The 18826-nt window shown below is 39.1% G+C and overlaps 1 protein-coding gene across 5 annotated transcripts in view; it reads right to left on the bottom strand.

Moving 5' to 3' along the window:
- LOC128687963 (uncharacterized) overlaps positions 1 to 18826 on the bottom strand; it is a 100490-nt gene that overhangs the window by 16188 nt on the left and 65476 nt on the right. Inside the window, exon 7 of one of the 5 annotated variants that reach the window (XR_008406927.2) lies at positions 127 to 238. The exons of the other annotated variants lie outside the window; for them this stretch is intronic. The gene's annotated coding sequence lies outside the window, so the exon portion shown is untranslated. Of the gene's footprint in view, positions 1 to 126; positions 239 to 18826 lie in introns of those variants that run through there. 5 annotated transcript variants of the gene reach the window in all.

The raw sequence follows: 18826 nt of genomic DNA, 5'->3' as shown, positions 1-18826 counted from the left end.
TAAAATGTCGCATTAGTTGCACTTGTCCTTGTACCTAACATAAGCACATTTACATGTCTTGAGGTGAAGGGCTGTCAGGACTGCTAAAAGTGAGCAGGTTATAACAATAAATGGAAAAAAGCAAATTGGAATGGCTTGCCTGTGTTTGCAAGTGATGCCAACAATGTTGAAGCAGCAAGTAGCGCCATCAAACAGTAGTGGCAGGATGGTGTGGCGACCCGGGAAATTTGAAATTACGCTAGCCGAAAACAGTGCCAGATTAGTGATGGAACTAGATTAGTGACTGCAGGATCAGTGATGGCTGACCTGTACAGTAATTTAAGTCTTTGTATGTTCTGTCTATCTGTTTTATAGTACATGTAATAAAATCACTGTTCTGTACTGCTTCCATATCAATAAAAAATAATTGTTATAGACTGAACTATGCTATTTCATTTGATGGAGAGTTAGCCCATTAATTTGCTTCCTTCTCTTAGTATACAGTTAATTATCATGTGCTGAAATTGTTGTATCTCTTCATATTTTTATTATTATTTTTTAACACTAGCCATTTCCCACCCAGGCAGGATGGCCAAAAAACAAAACAAAACACACTCCATCACTGTCTTGCCAGAGGCATGCCAATACTGCAGTTCAAAAACTGCAACCTATCCCCAACCTATTCCCACCTCCAGGACTCAAGTCCTGCTAACTAGTTTTCCTGAATTCCTTCACAAAATGTTACCTTGTTCACACTACAATAGCTTATCTTGAACCTACATTATTATTATTATTATCACACTGACTCATTCCCACCAAGGCAGGGTGGCCCGAAAAAGAAAAACTTTCACCATCATTTACTCCATCACTGTCTTGCCAGAAGGGTGCTTTACACTACAGTTTTTAAACTGCAACATTAACACCCCTCCTTCAGAGTGCAGGCACTGTACTTCCCATCTCCAGGACTCAAGTCCGGCCTGCCGGTTTCCCTGAACCCCTTCATAAATGTTACTTTGCTCACACTCCAACAGCACGTCAAGTATTAAAAACCATTTGTCTCCATTCACTCCTATCAAACACGCTCATGCATGCCTGCTGGAAGTCCAAGCCCCTCGCACACAAAACCTCCTTTACCCCCTCCCTCCAACCTTTCCTAGGCCGACCCCTACCCCGCCTTCCTTCCACTACAGACTGATACACTCTTGAAGTCACTCTGTTTCGCTCCATTCTCTCTACATGCCCGAACCACCTCAACAACCCTTCCTCAGCCGTCTGGACAACAGTTTTGGTAATCCCGCACCTCCTCCTAACTTCTAAACTACGAATTCTCTGCATTATATTCACACCACACATTGCCCTCAGACATGATATCTCCACTGCCTCCAGCCTTCTCCTCGCTGCAACATTCATCACCCATGCTTCACACCCATATAAGAGCGTTGGTAAAACTATACTCTCATACATTCCCCTCTTTGCCTCCAAGGACAAAGTTCTTTGTCTCCACAGACTCCTAAGTGCACCACTCACCCTTTTCCCCTCATCAATTCTATGATTCACCTCATTTTTCATAGACCCATCCGCTGACACGTCCACTCCCAAATATCTGAATACATTCACCTCCTCCATACTCTCTCCCCCCAATCTGATATCCAATCTTTCATCACCTAATCTTTTTGTTATCCTCATAACCTTACTCTTTCCTGTATTCACTTTTAATTTTCTTCTTTTGCACACCCTACCAAATTTATCCACCAATCTCTGCAACTTCTCTTCAGAATCTCCCAAGAGCACAGTGTCATCAGCAAAGAGCAACTGTGACAACTCTCACTTTATGTGTGATTCTTTATCTTTTAACTCCACGCCTCTTGCCAAGACCCTCACATTTACTTCTCTTACAACCCCATCTATAAATATATTAAACAACCACGGTGACATCACACATCCTTGTCTAAGGCCTACTTTTACTGGGAAATAATTTCCCTCTTTCCTACATACTCTAACTTGAGCCTCACTATCCTCGTAAAAACTCTTCACTGCTTTCAGTAACCTACCTCCTACACCATACACCTGCAACATCTGCCACATTGCCCCCCTATCCACCCTGTCATACGCCTTTTCCAAATCCATAAATGCCACAAAGACCTCTTTAGCCTTATCTAAATACTGTTCACTTATATGTTTCACTGTAAACACCTGGTCCACACACCCCCTACCTTTCCTAAAGCCTCCTTGTTCATCTGCTATCCTATTCTCCGTCTTACTCTTAATTCTTTCAATAATAACTCTACCATACACTTTACCAGGTATACTCAACAGACTTATCCCCCTATAATTTTTGCACTCTCTTTTGTCCCCTTTGCCTTTATACAAAGGAACTATGCATGCTCTCTACCAATCCCTAGGTACCTTACCCTCTTCCATACATTTATTAAATAATTTCACCAACCACTCCAAAACTATATCCCCACCTGCTTTTAACATTTCTATCTTTATCCCATCAATCCCGGCTGCCTTACCCCCTTTCATTTTACCTACTTCCTCACAAACTTCCCCCACACTCACAACTGGCTCTTCCTCACTCCTACAAGATGTTGTTCCTCCTTGCCCTATACACGAAATCACATATATACAATAAATAAATAACCCAGGAAAACCCAATACATGTACAGTCAAACAGTGTGACTTATTTTCATATTTTGAGGAGTATTACTTCTTGAAATAACTATAATATTATAAGTATTCCTTGTACATAGTGTTGGAAGACCAAAGTAGTAGAAAAATCAGAATTAAAAAATTATTTCATATATATATATACTGTATATACTGCATTTTCCCATGTTGGAAGTCCTAGAACATCTTTAACCCTTTGACTGTCGAGACCCCTGCTCACAAATTTGCTCTCAGTGTCGAAGAATTTAAAAAAAAGAAATTATTTTTCTTATGAAATGATAGAGAATCTTTTCCCTATGGTAATGACACCAGAAGTACGAAATTTGATTGAAAACTTATGGAATTACGCCCTAGCTAAGTTAGCGATCTCGGCGATACTTATGCATCGGCGATTTCGCCCACTTTGAGGCCTATTTTCGGCCAATTCCATTGCTCCAGTCGACCAAACTCATAGCTATTTCTTTAGAACTCTATTTGTTCTATCGACTGAGTGCAAGAAACCACCCATTTACCGATTTCAACTACCAAATAAAGTGGTCAGAAATTTGCAATTTGGCCAATTTCATGCAAATTAAAAAAGATGCCAATTTCAAAATAGGATCCAGAATGAACAATGCAGACATTCCTGGCACTAAAATAACATTTTCTCTTTTCATCAGTCATGTCTCCAGGCCCCTCTTATATTACCCTTGCTTTCTATTTTGAATTTTTATTCACACAAAAAAATAGATTTACTGTTATGCAGACTACTGCATTATTGTAATAATTTTATAAATACTGTCAACCCATTCGTGACTGCATATCAGAATGGCTAGTTGGACACTTATTGGACAATGACATTATTTGTTTACTCTTGAACATCGGCAAAAATCGAATATTTCCACTACTTTGAGCTCAATTTCAAGGTTCTTTTCATCATGAAACCAATCAAAATCATCTCTGTTTCTGTAATATGTCTTCCATTCTATCCAATGAGACAAAGAAAACGAAAATACAACCATAAATACTATATGAAAATGCACCTCAAAGTTGGAGTTTTAATCCAAAAACACCGTCAAGTTTTTTTTCTCATTATGCACTGCGTGCTGTAGGATTTTTTTATCTAGTGTACACTTACCACACAGACCCATTCTCTCACATGTGGGCTTACCAGCTTTCCCAAACCATACCCCCGGCCGGGATTGAACCCTCGGTCATAGAGTCTCAAAACTCCAGCCCCACCGCGAGTTCAATCCCGGCCGGGGGTATGGTTTGTTTGCAATCGTGTCATTACGATTTCTTGAGTCAGTTACCAGCTTTCTCCCGCTTGATTTGAAGCTGCTAGAATTTTGGAGTATAAATATGTCAAAAACACTGGCTCGTAAGACATATATACATGTCAGAAACGGTCAAAGGGTTAAACACATCAAATATCATAAGAAACTATGTACATACATTAAAATCAGTTAAAAAAAACATAAAATAATCATAATTTGGCATCAATAAATTTTAAAACTTAACAATTTCTGCCGCATTTATGCTGCTGTGGCTGACAAGTGATCATTTTTATGCCAACTTCAATACACCATAAAATCCTGAGTTTTTATTGGATTCCACTCACTTTAGTCTTATTTGGTTCATAAAAATGCACCCTTTCATTCTGTAAAAAAAATTATTTTTCAAATCTTCCCGTAGATTTTTCTTTGTGGAAATGCCGCAGTTTAGGGGTTAAGTGGCCAGAAGGGCTATGACTCTCCTGAAAGGGCACTGACAGGATAACAGGCACTCGGTTAATGCCTGCTTGTGACAGTCAGGGCCCTTCTTGCTCCCTATTTTCACCCAGACATAGTTCAAAGCTTTCAGCCATTTTCAGGGGGATTTTGAAAATGCTTGAAATCACTCGAGAGCTATTTTTTTAAGCTGATTAAGAATATTCACTTAAAGAGGTAAAAACATATCATTTTAGTATGATACAAGCCCCTGTTTTCCTTCTGATTTCATCACTGCATGAAGAACTGTTAAAGCACACAGATGTTTTTGTCAAAACTATTCTAACATTCAATGAAAGCAAAGCATACAGGAATTTTTCATGGGAATGGTGAGTAATAGATTCAATAAATAGCTCTATTATGCCTATTTCCCAGTTTTAAAAAGAGAGCTCTTTTGCTATAAAAATTGGCTGAACAATAATTCAGCATTTTTAGCCAGTATTTTTAAAATGGCTTAAAAATCACTCCAGGGATTCTATTTCTTAATGGTGATTAATTATTATTATTGTTACAACCAAAACTAAGTGCTAAACCCACAAGGATCATACAGCACTCATTATGCTGATTAAAAACACACATAAAAAGGTCAAAAAATATCATTTTGGTATAACACAAAACTGTTTTCCCCTTCATCAACATTTAACCCTTAAACAGTCCAAACGTATATACATGTATACGTCCTCTCCCGTAGCGCCCAAAACGTATATTCGTGTATATGGAAACAAACACATATGCAGTTTAATGTGATCCTTTATTGACAACGTTTCACCCACACAGTGGGCTTTTTCAAGTCACACACAGATCTACCTGGGGTGGAAGGTACGGGAGTATTTATAGTCATGTTCAGAATGTTGAGGTCAGGTGGAGAATGCCGCATCTGATGATCTACCGGGTGAGGTTATAGAGTCTTGGGTAGCCTGGCAGGGGTATTGGACAAGTTGTGAGTAGACCTTCTGCAGTGTTCTATGTTCTTATGTGGCATAGCGATGAAGAAGTTTCTTGGCGAGTGGTTCAGCTATGTTATAGAAGCCGTTGTTCTGGTTGAAATTGTTGGTTATCGAGATAAGCGATGATTCTAGGATTCTTCAGTATTGAGTGTTGTCTTCTGTGGCAATAAGTCTTGAGTTTCTGTAGTTAATTAAATGGTTGTGTGAATTGCGATGTTGTACACAGGCATTCCTTGTATCGTCAGTCCTGCTTGCATAATGGTGTTCTGAAATACGTGTTTGGAGGTCTCTTGATGTTTCGCCCACATATAATTTGTTGCAGTCATTACAAGGGATTATGTATACCCCTGCAGAGGATGGAAGCTTGTCCTGTCTACTACTGGTGATGTCCTTGATGGTCGTGGTTGTGGAGGTAGATACTTGGAATGATGTATTGGAAAAGATGTTGGAAACATGTTTGGCAATGGAGTTGGTGGGGAGGACTATGTATCTCTTCTCGGTAGTGTCTTCTCTGGGTGTGTTGAAGATGTTTAATGCCCGCCGTCTGCAGTCTCTGATGAAGTGACGAGGATAGTGGAGTTTAAAAAAATACTTGTTCAATTATAGTGCATTCTTCCTCAAGGAACTCATTACTGCAGATTCTGAGTGCACGCAGGAAGAAGCCTATAATTACACCACGTTTAGTTTTGGTGTCGTGGTGAGAGTAGAAGTGGAGAAGATCGCTTTGGTTGGTTGGTTTTCGATAGACTTTAAAACGAAGTTCATGGTCAGTTTTGCAGAGGAGAACATCAAGGAAAGGAAGAGTGTTGTCGACTTCTTCTTCAAGTGTGAACTGGATTGAGGGCTCGACCTGGTTGAGCTTGTCTTGGAGAGCTTGAACGTTGAAGCGCCTGGGAGTTATGAGGAGAATGTCGTCAACATAACGGAGCCAGGTGACAGTCAAAGGAATAATGGTGGAGAAACGCTCAGCTTCCAGATGTTCCATGTATAAGTTCGCCAGGATGGCACTGAGTGGCGAGCCCATGGGTAGACCAAAAGTCTGTTGAAAGAGGTGATTTTCGAAAGAGAAACACGTAAAGCCGACACATAGTTCAACGAGGTCGATGAAATCGCTGGCTGGAATAGGAAGATCAAGTGAATCGTCAATTTTTCTGCGCAGGAGATCGATGGCTTGTGTAGTAGGTACTATGGTGAATAGGGAAGTTACGTCAAGGCTGGAAAGTTTCTTGTTCCTGATGTTGATGTTGCGAATGCGATTGAGAAGATCACCCGAGTGTTTGAGATGTGCTGGACTGATAGTGCCCAAGAGTTTGGAGAGGTGTTTTGCGAGAATTCCTGAGAGTTGGTGGGGAGCACTGCCTATTCCCGAAGATATGGGCCTCAATGGGATACCAGGCTTGTGAGTTTTTGGTAGGCCGTACATTCTGGCAGGTCTGGGGTTGTTGGGTATGGTGTGCAGAAGTTTCTTCCCTTGTTCTGAGTTCCTCAGAATGCGGCGAGTCCTTTGAAGAAAAGTTTTAGTAAGGTTGTCCACTTGGTTAGTTGTGAGGGGTTTGTAGGTATCTGGGTCATTAAGTAGATTGAGCATTTTGTTCCTGTAGTCGTCAGTGTTCATGATAACACCACCTCCTTTATCAGCGGTGGTGACCCTGATGGTCGTGTCTTCTGCTAAACCTTTAAGTGCAATGATGTAACGTCGAGGTATGACTGGGGAGCTGCATGTAGAGATGGCTGCTGAGATGATGCCTTGAAGAAAACCTTTTTGGAAGTCGGAGTCATTGTGTCTGTAGTTTTTGGCAATGAAATTGAGGTCTTGTTTTGGTTTTGTAATTCCTGTTGCGAATTTGAGGCCTAAGCTGAGGGCTTCGGTTTCTGTGGTTGATAGTGGACGAGATGAAAGATTTTGAATAATGTCAGGTCTTCCTAAATTTTTCCAATGACTATTATCGCAGAGAGTTTGTAGTTTTCTAGCAAGTCTGATCTTCTGTTGAACATTCGCTGTGGTAACTCTGCTGCAAATGATTTCAGGGGTGCATCTGTTCATGTTGCCCCGAAGTGCTGTGCCTAGTGTTCTGGCTTGGAGAAAAGCTTCCTTTGTAGCATTGTTTAAGTCATCTGCACACTCTTCAAGGTAGGTCCGAGCTGTAGCGGAGAAAGGTGGTTTGATGTTGGCAATTTGAGGAGGAGTAGATCTTGGTAAGACCATTTCTTGGATGCAGTCACGAAGAAAATTGTGTATATGTTTCATTTGTCATTCATTCAACATTGGCACGATATGCCTGAGTTGCCTAGACATGAGAGAATGGGTGTGCACACTCAGTGTGTGTCATACGAAAAAAATTAGGGATGACTGGGTACCACATGCTCTTTTTTCCTATAATTTTTTTTTTTTTTTCCTCAAAATATTTGGGGTACTGCGCAAGAGAACGTATATATACATTTGGACCATTTAAGGGTTAACGCCCTGTTAGAGAATACCAATGTCCTTGTCAAATTGTAACATTCAATGAAAGTGATGCCAATTTTATTAAGTATATGGCTCTACATGTAGTAAGTAGAAAATATCTTGTCTGATCATCTTGAACCCTAAATGCTGTTGCATCTCCTTGCCTCTCCACTGGTTGCTACTGGGTTGCCTTTCTCCCAGTTGCATTAACCCAATCATACTTACATGTATTTTTAAAGCTATGCCTATATATGACAAAAAAAAAAAAACTCTTAGAAATAATGAATTTCTTTTATATATACAGTACTATGCAAAACAATCACAGACAGGCAATCTTAACAATGAAAGACAAGCCACTAGTGGTAGTAATTTTCAGCTCAATTGCTTTCACACGTTTCCGTGCTTCATCAGAGCTATGCAATGCTGCTGGTGTGGTGACACCAGCTGGTATCACTACACTACCTTACTCTGAGAAAACTTCCCCTCACTTCTCCTGTTGTTATTCTTGCAACACTGCATAGCTCCTGATGACGCTTGGAAACGTGTGAAACTATCTGAGCTGAAGATTTCCACCCCTCGTGGCTTGTCTTGCATACAGTACTATGTATTCTATAATCTTGGTAACATAAATAGACAATATCTTAAAATATTCAATGTTTGTAGGTTTTTGGATAAAAAGTGTCTCAATAATATAAGTTTTATTGAGCTTAGCTTCCAAATGCTAAAGCACTGTGAAAAAATTAAAGGTCTTTCAAAACTATATTTATCACTACTACATTAATTGTACAATGTTTCTTCCAGTATTACTATATTTCAGGAATGAAATATAATAATACCATTAATAGAAGTATATCATTAATTGACTCATTACACAAAGGAGTTAATCCAAGTTCAATAAGATCATTTGTAAGAGAAAATCAACAGGGTATAATGATTCAGATAAAGCAGCTGACTGCATTAAGAAAGGACTAATATTCTGAAGCAAACTGACTTTACATTTTACCTATATTCACATGTATCTGAAATTAAGTATAATTAGTATTAAAACATATTATGTCTAGTGATGGAAGTCTGTTTATTTTAAACATTTTCTTAAAAATCTTTGAGTCACACCTTGTATAAACATACACTATGTTCTCATCTGAAACATAGTTTGTAAACATTATTAATCTGTATCACAATCAAAGTTATCACCTTCCTGTGAATATTCATGAGTAAATTACATTTTGCCATTGCACAATACTATCAAATCTCATGTTAAAAAATAATACGGTAGACATAATCTGTTACAAGCCAACACCTTCAGGTGGCCAAACAAAAATCCAGTATAGGATATAATTATGGTGCACTTTAGAAATAATGCAGTTACACCTAATGCTCAATATTTTAAGGAAAGCAGAACCATCTATTCAATATATTTTAAAAGTGGGATACAGTGGAACCCTGAGTTTCGGCCGTAATCCATTCCAGGAGCTAGGCCTAAAATCGAAACAGCCCAATGTCGAAGCAATATTTCTCATAAGAAATAATTAATATAAAGTATTAACTAAAGACTCTTGTTGGCATATGAGAGAGGCAGGAGAGTTTGTTTGGAGGCAGGACAAGATAGTCCTTCAATATGACACTAATATCAACTCTACGGCTTATTTATCTATCACAATTCATCTAATATGACATAATAAACAATATTAATAACATAGAAACATGACATATTACTCTAGAATGACTAAAATACGTCATTATGTATGTCACGACTGGTGTTGTGCTGTGTTGTATTGTTGTTGGGTGTATAAGGGCCACTGAGAACATAATCGTAAGTGGCAGCAGAGGCAGCGGTGTTTTCAGTCACCCTATATACCACAAACAACAATGGAGGAGTTAAGTTTCGTGTCGTCATTTTTCTACTGCTTGTTACGCACCCCTCCTTCACACTCTATTATATACAAAAATAAAAGGCCTGGCTAAAATAAGTTCTGTAGTAATATACCACTTTATTACTAGCTAGATAAAGCAGGTTCGACTATATATTATTATCGGGTACGGTATAAATCATCAAAGGTACTCTCAAACAAGGTTGTATTCAATAAGATGTTATTCGTTAGGCATTATTATATTATATTATATTATTATTGTATTATAGTAGGTTGATTACTGTGTTCTGTTATGCAAGTGGGAAACCACTACTTTAGAGACCGGTCGATGGTTCCAGAATTGGCGCCTAGTGCTACCTCCTGACCGACCTGGCGTCAGACCACTGAGCATTTGAACAGTGAGTCAGATCATAGCACTGACTCTGATCGGGTCTTCAACCCAGAGATCTTAACTTGGTCAATAATTCTAGATCACGTCTATTGTCTTAACTTTGCTGTTAATTCCAAGAGTCTGATAACTCTTCTCTTTAGGAAGGATAACTGATTTACTTCCTTAAAGTTCCCATAGTAGTTCTTATTTGGACTCTTCATTGTAATTATTGTATTATGCTAAATTCATAAGGATTTGGACATAGAATTATGTTCCTCATTGTACAGTCTCATTTCATTGATAATAGTGAATTGTCATTTTAATTCACTGACTGGATACCAATAAAGTTCATAATTGGTAGTAAATAAAGCTAACCAAAAAGCAAAACTAAGTATTTATTCCCCTATTGTTGCGGCATAGGGCAAGTCGTAACAAATGGGGGCCTGTCCGGGAGCTACTTACCCTGAAGTACATATTTGATTTGCACTAAAATTAAGCTCCCTTGTAAGAATTAAGAAAATGGATCCAGAAATTAAGTCATTATTAGATGAATTAACAGAGGCTACTCTTGACACTTTAAAATTACAGATGTGTTGGCAAATAGCTAGACAGTTAGATATACCTTATAATAGACACCATAGTACAGAGACTCTTAGGTCCCTAATTAGGGATAGATTATTTCCGAAATCCCAAGTAATGCCAGAATTAGATTCGGAAGATAGTTTTATTTCTCAATTCAAGGAAGTAGAAATCCCACGGACAGGAACTGCCTTAAATAATGAAGTTAGACCAGGGTTTATGAGGCCTTACTACTCAGTCCAGTCTCAAATCTTCCCCCCTGTTCATTTCCCTGGAGTATGTATCGGTGGTTGGAACGAACCCTCAGTCAAATGACTGGGATAATCTTAAAACTGGTGCTCGTCCCAAAATACTTCCAGAAAAGACGACCGAATTCCCCTCAGTGTCATTACCTCTTGGGAATTTCACGTCTGAACAACTAGAGAGAATAGAACACATATTACTATTACAAAACTCTCAAATCAAAGCTAGAAGACATCTAAACGAGGAAGAATTTAGGTGTGAAGGGTTTCGTTTCGAAACAAAGCAGAAGGGAGGTCCGGAAGAGAGAGACGTGAAGAGCACTGTAACCGGGTTTGACTTACACAAAGCAGCTCTGATGGTACTTAAGTTTAACGAAACAGACTTAGATGAACTCTTTGAAATTTTTGAGAATCAGGCACGTTCAATGGGCTGGCCCAAAGACAAATGGGTCACATTGCTGCACACGTCTCTATATGGAAAGGCACAGTCTTGTGTCGCCTCTTTACCGTATGAGTTTTATGTCCAGTACGACGTAGTAAAGAGAACTCCAAATAGACCCCTCCTTAAGTGACATCAGGAAGCTTGCTGTGTCAGGAGAAGAAGCCCTTAAAGATGACCACTATTACTATTGGGAGAAGGACTTGCTGAAAAAGAAACCAGGATCTCATAAAAGTGATCATCTAGTGGTCTTGCCTACCCCGTTTAGAAATTTAGCATTTAAGTTTGCTCATGACAGTCCCCAAGGTGGACATCTGGGACAAAAGAAGACTTTTAGAAAAATTGCTAAGCACTTTACATGGCCAAAAATGAAGGAAGAAGTGGAACGGTATGTAAGAAGCTGTTCCGTGTGTCAACTAGTAGGCAAACCTGCACATAATCCAGCACCTGCGCCGTTGAACCCTATACAAGTAAGAGGTGAACCCTTTTCATGTCTGGTGATCGACTGTGTCGGCCCGCGACCCAGGACTGTGAAATTGCTTTTAACCGTTTAAAAAGGTTACTATCCTCCTCCCCAGTATTGCTAAGTCCTGATTTTAACAAACCATTCCACTTACAAATAGATGCAAGTGCGTATGCTTTGGGAGCCGCATTGTTACAGAAGGCTCCGAATTCTGACCTGCTGCAACCTGTTTCTTTTTTTTCTTCTAAGTTAAAGAAACACCAAATTCATTACTCAACTATAGAAAAAGAAGCCTTAGCTCTTGTTGTATCCCTAGAGAATTTTGATGTATATTTAGGATCTTCTCCCTATCAGATATCGGTGTACTCCGATCACAATCCTTTGACCTTCATAAATACAGTGGACCCCCGGTTAACGATATTTTTTCATTCCAGAAGTATGTTCAGGTGCCAGTACTGACCGAATTTGTTCCCATAAGGAATATTGTGAAGTAGATTAGTCCATTTCAGACCCCCAAACATACACGTACAAACGCACTTACATAAATACACTTACATAATTGGTCGCATTTGGAGGTGATCGTTAAGCGGGGGTCCACTGTACTATGAGATCGAAGAATGTCAGAATACTTAGTTGGGCTTTGAGAATTCAACCCTTCTCTATTACTATTTCCCATATAAAAGGAAAACATAATCTCATGGCTGATACCCTCTCTAGACCTTGAATCTTTATTAATACAGTGGACCCCGGTTAACGATATTTTTTCATTCCAGAAGTATGTTCAGGTGCCAGTACTGACCGAATTTGTTCCCATAAGGAATATTGTGAAGTAGATTAGTCCATTTCAGACCCCCAAACATACACGTACAAACGCACTTACATAAATACACTTACATAATTGGTCGCATTGGGAGGTGATCGTTAAGCGGGGCTCCACTGTATACCCTTATTTTAACAGTGTGAGTCGGAACTTTTATGACCATCTATGTAGTGGAGAAAACTGGAGCTGATGTAGGACTGCTGTCTATGTTACAACTTCTGCTACTACGGCCATTGATACCCACCACCGAGAGTACAAGCCAATGGCGACCGTCAGTCGCGAGGGGGGAGGTGTTACGCGCCCCTCCTTCACACTCTATTATATACAAAAATAAAAGGCCTGGCTAAAATAAGTTCTGTAGTAATATACCACTTTATTACTAGCTAGATAAAGCAGGTTCGACTATATATTATTATCGGGTACGGTATAAATCATCAAAGGTACTCTCAAACAAGGTTGTATTCAATAAGATGTTATTCGTTAGGCATTATTATATTATATTATATTATTATTGTATTATAGTAGGTTGCTTACTGTGTTCTGTTATGCAAGTGGGAAACCACTACTTTAGAGACCGGTCGATGGTTCCAGAATTGGTGCCTAGCGCTACCTCCTGACCGACCTGGCGTCAGACCACTGAGCATTTGAACAGTGAGTCAGATCATAGCACTGACTCTGATCGGGTCTTCAACCCAGAGATCTTAACTTGGTCAATAATTCTAGATCACGTCTATTGTCTTAACTTTGCTGTTAATTCCAAGAGTCTGATAACTCTTCTCTTTAGGAAGGATAACTGATTTACTTCCTTAAAGTTCCCATAGTAGTTCTTATTTGGACTCTTCATTGTAATTATTGTATTATGCTTAATTCATAAGGATTTGAACATAGAATTACATTCCTCATTGTACAGTCTCATTTCATTGATAATAGTGAATTGTCATTTTAATTCACTGACTGGATACCAATAAAGTTCATAATTGGTAGTAAATAAAACTAACCAAAAAGCAAAACTAAGTATTTATTCCCCTATTGTTGCGGCATAGGGCAAGTCGTAACATGCTTAACTTACTTGCTACACTATTAATGCTACACTTTACTGCTGGCTGGCACTATAGCCTTTATCGACTCATGCTGCCTTAGTATCGTACAAATCGCAGAATCACTGAAGAAGGCACATTCTCCCCTCTCTCTTCCTCCTCCACTTTGGTACTTTGCTACAATTTCTTTCTTCAATTCTATTGTGTTTCACACTTTTTTTTACCAAAGGGCTGCTACTGTGAAGTTTCTTTGGGCCCATGGTGGCTTATTTCACAGTCACAATCAATAAACAAACACCAAACACAATGAATTTATTGTGAAATGTTTGGATAAGCGCACAGGGTAATGTTCACTCAAGGATAAACAAAGCTAGACTGGCTCACGACGCCTGCACGGGCAAGTGTGCAAGTGTGGGCAGGCGGACGGGTCTGGTACACTGGCCGAAACATGGGACAATGGCCAAAACTTGGGACAAAATTTAGCCGGAAAAAGAGGTCGAAAATTGAAGTGGCCTATACTCAGTGTGGCCAAAACTCAAGGTTCCATTGTGCATATGAAAATGAAGACCCTCTCTGTTATTATTCTAAATCTGTAATAAGTCCTGTCTTACTTGGCCAGCAAGATGAACAGCTCTGGTAATATGAAGCAGCTTAGTTGTGTGTCAAATTAATAAAAGACAGCATTACTGTAACCATAAATACAGAGTGAAGTTGGTGGAAATATCAAAAGAGCTCTGCACAGTGATTTTTGGTTTGCTGAAGGCATAAGTGGTGAAATCCATTAAACAATTGTGTTTGATTCAGAGCTAATCGGCACCACCTTGCCTCAACTTTTTCCAAGATTGTTAAAGAAAGGCACATAGGAGAATGAAACTAATGATGACGTTTTGGTCCGACTTGGACCAAAACGTTGTCCTAAGTTTCATTCTCCTATGTGTGGGCTGTCTGTGTATTGTTCCAGTCATTGCACTGTGCCTTTTTACACATTAAACGCATCCTGTTGAGTCACAATATTAAAATCCTACATGAAGCAAAGAATAAGAAGGAAACCATCTAGGAGCTAGACCCCCTCCAAAAAAAAATGAAGTGGTACAAAAGTCTCCGAAATCAACACATTGATGGACCACTGACACGTGCTGTGTTTATCAAGAAGCAGGAAGACCAAGTTTGGTGGCAAATGCCACATTTATATTAGTTACTAGCATTAAAGGCATGACTAATGTAATGTTCAGATTTCACTTCATATCCTCTCATAATGTGTCATATACAGTTAAGCTAACCAATATCAATAAATATTTATGAGAGAATACAAATTATTTATTTTTATTATCACTCTGGCTGATTCCCACCAAGGCAGGGTGGCCCGAAAAAGAAAAACTTTCACCATCATTCACTCCATCACTGTCTTGCCAGAAGGGTGCTTTACACTACAGTTTTTAAACTGCAACATTAACACCCCTCCTTCAGAGTGCAGGCACTGTACTTACCATCTCCAGGACTCAAGTCCGGTCTGCCGGTTTCCCTGAATCCCTTCATAAATGTTACTTTGCTCACACTCCAACAGCACGTCAAGTATTAAAAACCATTTGTCTCCATTCACTCCTATCAAACACGCTCACGCATGCCCGCTGGAAGTCCAAGCCCCTCGCACACAAAACCTCCTTTACCCCCTCCCTCCAACCTTTCCTAGGCCGACCCCTACCCCGCCTTCCTTGCACTACAGACTGATACACTCTTGAAGTCATTCTGTTTCACTCCATTCTCTCTACATGTCTGAACCACCTCAACAACCCTTCCTCAGCCCTCTGGACAACAGTTTTGGTAATCCCGCACCTCCTCCTAACTTCCAAACTATGAATTCTCTGCATTATATTTACACCACACATTGCCCTCATACATGACATCTCCACTGCCTCCAGCCTTCTCCTCGCTGCAACATTCATCACCCATGCTTCACACCCATATAAGAGCGTTGGTAAAACTATACTCTCATACATTCCCCTCTTTGCCTCCAAGGACAAAGTTCTTTGTCTCCACAGACTCCCAAGTGCACCGCTCACTCTTTTCCCCTCATCAATTCTATGATTCACCTCATCTTTCATAGACCCATCCGCTGACACGTCCACTCCCAAATATCTGAATACATTCACCTCCTCCATAATCTCTCCCTCCAATCTGATATCCAATCTTTCATCACCTAATCTTTTTGTTATCCTCATAACCTTAATCTTTCCTGTATTCACTTTCAATTTTCTTCTTTTGCACACCCTACCAAATTCATCCACCAATCTCTGCAACTTCTCTTCAGAATCTCCCAAGAGCAGTGTCATCAACAAAGAGCAACTGTGACAACTCCCACTTTATGTGCGATTCTTTATCTTTTAACTCCACGCCTCTTGCCAAGACCCTCGCATTTACTTCTCTTACAACCCCATCTATAAATATATTAAACCACCACGGTGACATCACACATCCTTGTCTAAAGCCTACTTTTACTGGGAAATAATTTCCCTCTTTCCTACATACTCTAACTTGAGCCTCACTATCCTCGTAAAAACTCTTCAGTGCTTTCAGTAGCCTACCTCCTACACCATACACCTGCAACATCTGCCACATTGCCCCCCTATCCACCCTGTCATACGCCTTTTCCAAATCCATAAATGCCACAAAGACCTCTTTAGCCTTATCTAAATATGGTTCACTTATATGTTTCACTGTAAACACCTGGTCCACACACCCCCTACCTTTCCTAAAGCCTCCTTGTTCATCTGCTATCCTATTCTCCGTCTTACTCTTAATTCTTTCAATAATAACTCTACCATACACTTTGCCAGGTATACTCAACAGACTTATCCCCCTATAATTTTTGCACTCTCTTTTATCCCCTTTGCCTTTATACAAAGGAACTATGCATGCTCTCTGCCAATCCCTAGGTACCTTACCCTCTTCCATACATTTATTAAATAACTGCACCAACCACTCCAAAACTATATCCCCACCTGCTTTTAACATTTCTATCTTTATCCCATCAATCCCAGCTGCCTTACCCCCTTTCATTTTACCTACTGCCTCACGAACTTCCCCCACACTCACAACTGGCTCTTCCTCACTCCTACAAGATGTTGTTCCTCCTTGCCCTATACATGAAATCACAGCTTCCCCATCTTCATCAACATTTAACAATTCCTCAAAATATTCCCTCCATCTTCCCAATACCTCTAACTCTCCATTTAATAACTCTCCTCTCCTATTTTTAACTGACAAATCCATTTGTTCTCTAGGCTTTCTTAACTTGTTAATCTCACTCCAAAACTTTTTCTTATTTTCAACAAAATTTGTTGATAACATCTCACCCACTCTCTCATTTGCTCTCTTTTTACATTGCTTCACCACTCTCTTAACCTCTCTCTTTTTCTCCATATACTCTTCCCTCCTTGCATCACTTCTACTTTGTAAAAACTTCTCATATGCTAACTTTTTCTCCCTTACTACTCTCTTCACATCATCATTCCACCAATCGCTCCTCTTCCCTCCCGCACCCACTTTCCTGTAACCACAAACTTCTGCTGAACACTCTAACACTACATTTTTAAACCTACCCCATACCTCTTCGACCCCATTGCCTATGCTCTCATTAGCCCATCTATCCTCCAATAGCTGTTTATATCTTACCCTAACTGCCTCCTCTTTTAGTTTATAAACCTTCACCTCTCTCTTCCCTGATGCTTCTATTCTCCTTGTATCCCATCTACCTTTTACTCTCAGTGTAGCTACAACTAGAAAGTGATCTGATATATCTGTGGTCCCTCTATAAACATGTACATCCTGAAGTCTACTCAACAGTCTTTTATCTACCAATACATAATCCAACAAACTACTGTCATTTTGCCCTACATCATATCTTGTATACTTATTTATCCTCTTTTTCTTAAAATATGTATTACCTATAACTAAACCCCTTTCTATACAAAGTTCAATCAAAGGGCTCCCATTATCATTTACACCTGGCACCCCAAACTTACCTACCACACCCTCTCTAAAAATTTCTCCTACTTTAGCATTCAGATCCCCTACCACAATTACTCTCTCACATGGTTCAAAGGCTCCTATACATTCACTTAACATCTCCCAAAATCTCTCTCTCTCCTCTGCATTCCTCTCTTCTCCAGGTGCATACACGCTTATTATGACCCACTTCTCGGATCCTTTACTTTAATCCACATAATTCTTGAATTTACACATTCATATTCTCTTTTCTCCTTCCATAACTGATCATTCAACATTACTGCTACCCCTTCCTTTGCTCTAACTCTCTCAGATACTCCAGATTTAATCCCATTTATTTCCCCCCACCGAAACTCCCCTACCCCCTTCAGCTTTGTTTTGCTTAGGGCCAGGACATCCAGCTTCTTTTCATTCATAACATCAGCAATCATCTGTTTCTTGTCATCCGCACTACATCCACGCACATTTAAGCATCCCAGTTTTATAAAGTTTTTCTTCTTCTCTTTTTTAGTAAATGTCTACAGGAGAAGGGGTTACTAGCCCATTGCTCCCAGCATTTTAGTCGCCTCATACGACACGCATGGCTTACGGAGGAAAGATTCTTTTCCACTTCCCCATGGACAATAGAAATTATATTTTCAGCAGACACTAAACCTGCAAGGGTCATTCAGTCTGGCAGAGAAAGAGAGAAAGCTTCCCCCCCCTCTCCCTACATTTCACAATGACAGACAGCCCAGTCAATTTGAGATTCAATAAATATCAAAGTGCAGTAGTAAGAGTATATATACATACATATATATATATATATATATATATATATATATATCTATATATATATATATATATATATATATATATATATATATATATAAATACATAGAGACATATATATATATATATATATATATATATACATACATACAGACATATATATATATATATATATATATATATATATATATATATATATATATATATATATATATATATATATATATATATATATATATATATATATATACATATGTCGTGCCGAATAGGCAGAACTTGCGATCTTGGCTTAAATAGCAAAGTTCATCTTGCCATATAGGACAAGCGAAAATTTGTGTATGTAATAATTTCGCCAAAATCATTCTGAACCTAATGAAAAAAATATATTTCACTGTGTTTGTTTAGTATTAAATTATTGTAAACAAATCTAAATTATATT

The sequence above is a fragment of the Cherax quadricarinatus genome, chromosome 10 (assembly GCF_038502225.1).
Source record: "Cherax quadricarinatus isolate ZL_2023a chromosome 10, ASM3850222v1, whole genome shotgun sequence".
NCBI lineage: Eukaryota > Metazoa > Arthropoda > Malacostraca > Decapoda > Parastacidae > Cherax > Cherax quadricarinatus.
Note: the sequence above shows the minus strand (reverse complement) of the source record. Positions and strands in the feature narration are given on the sequence as shown.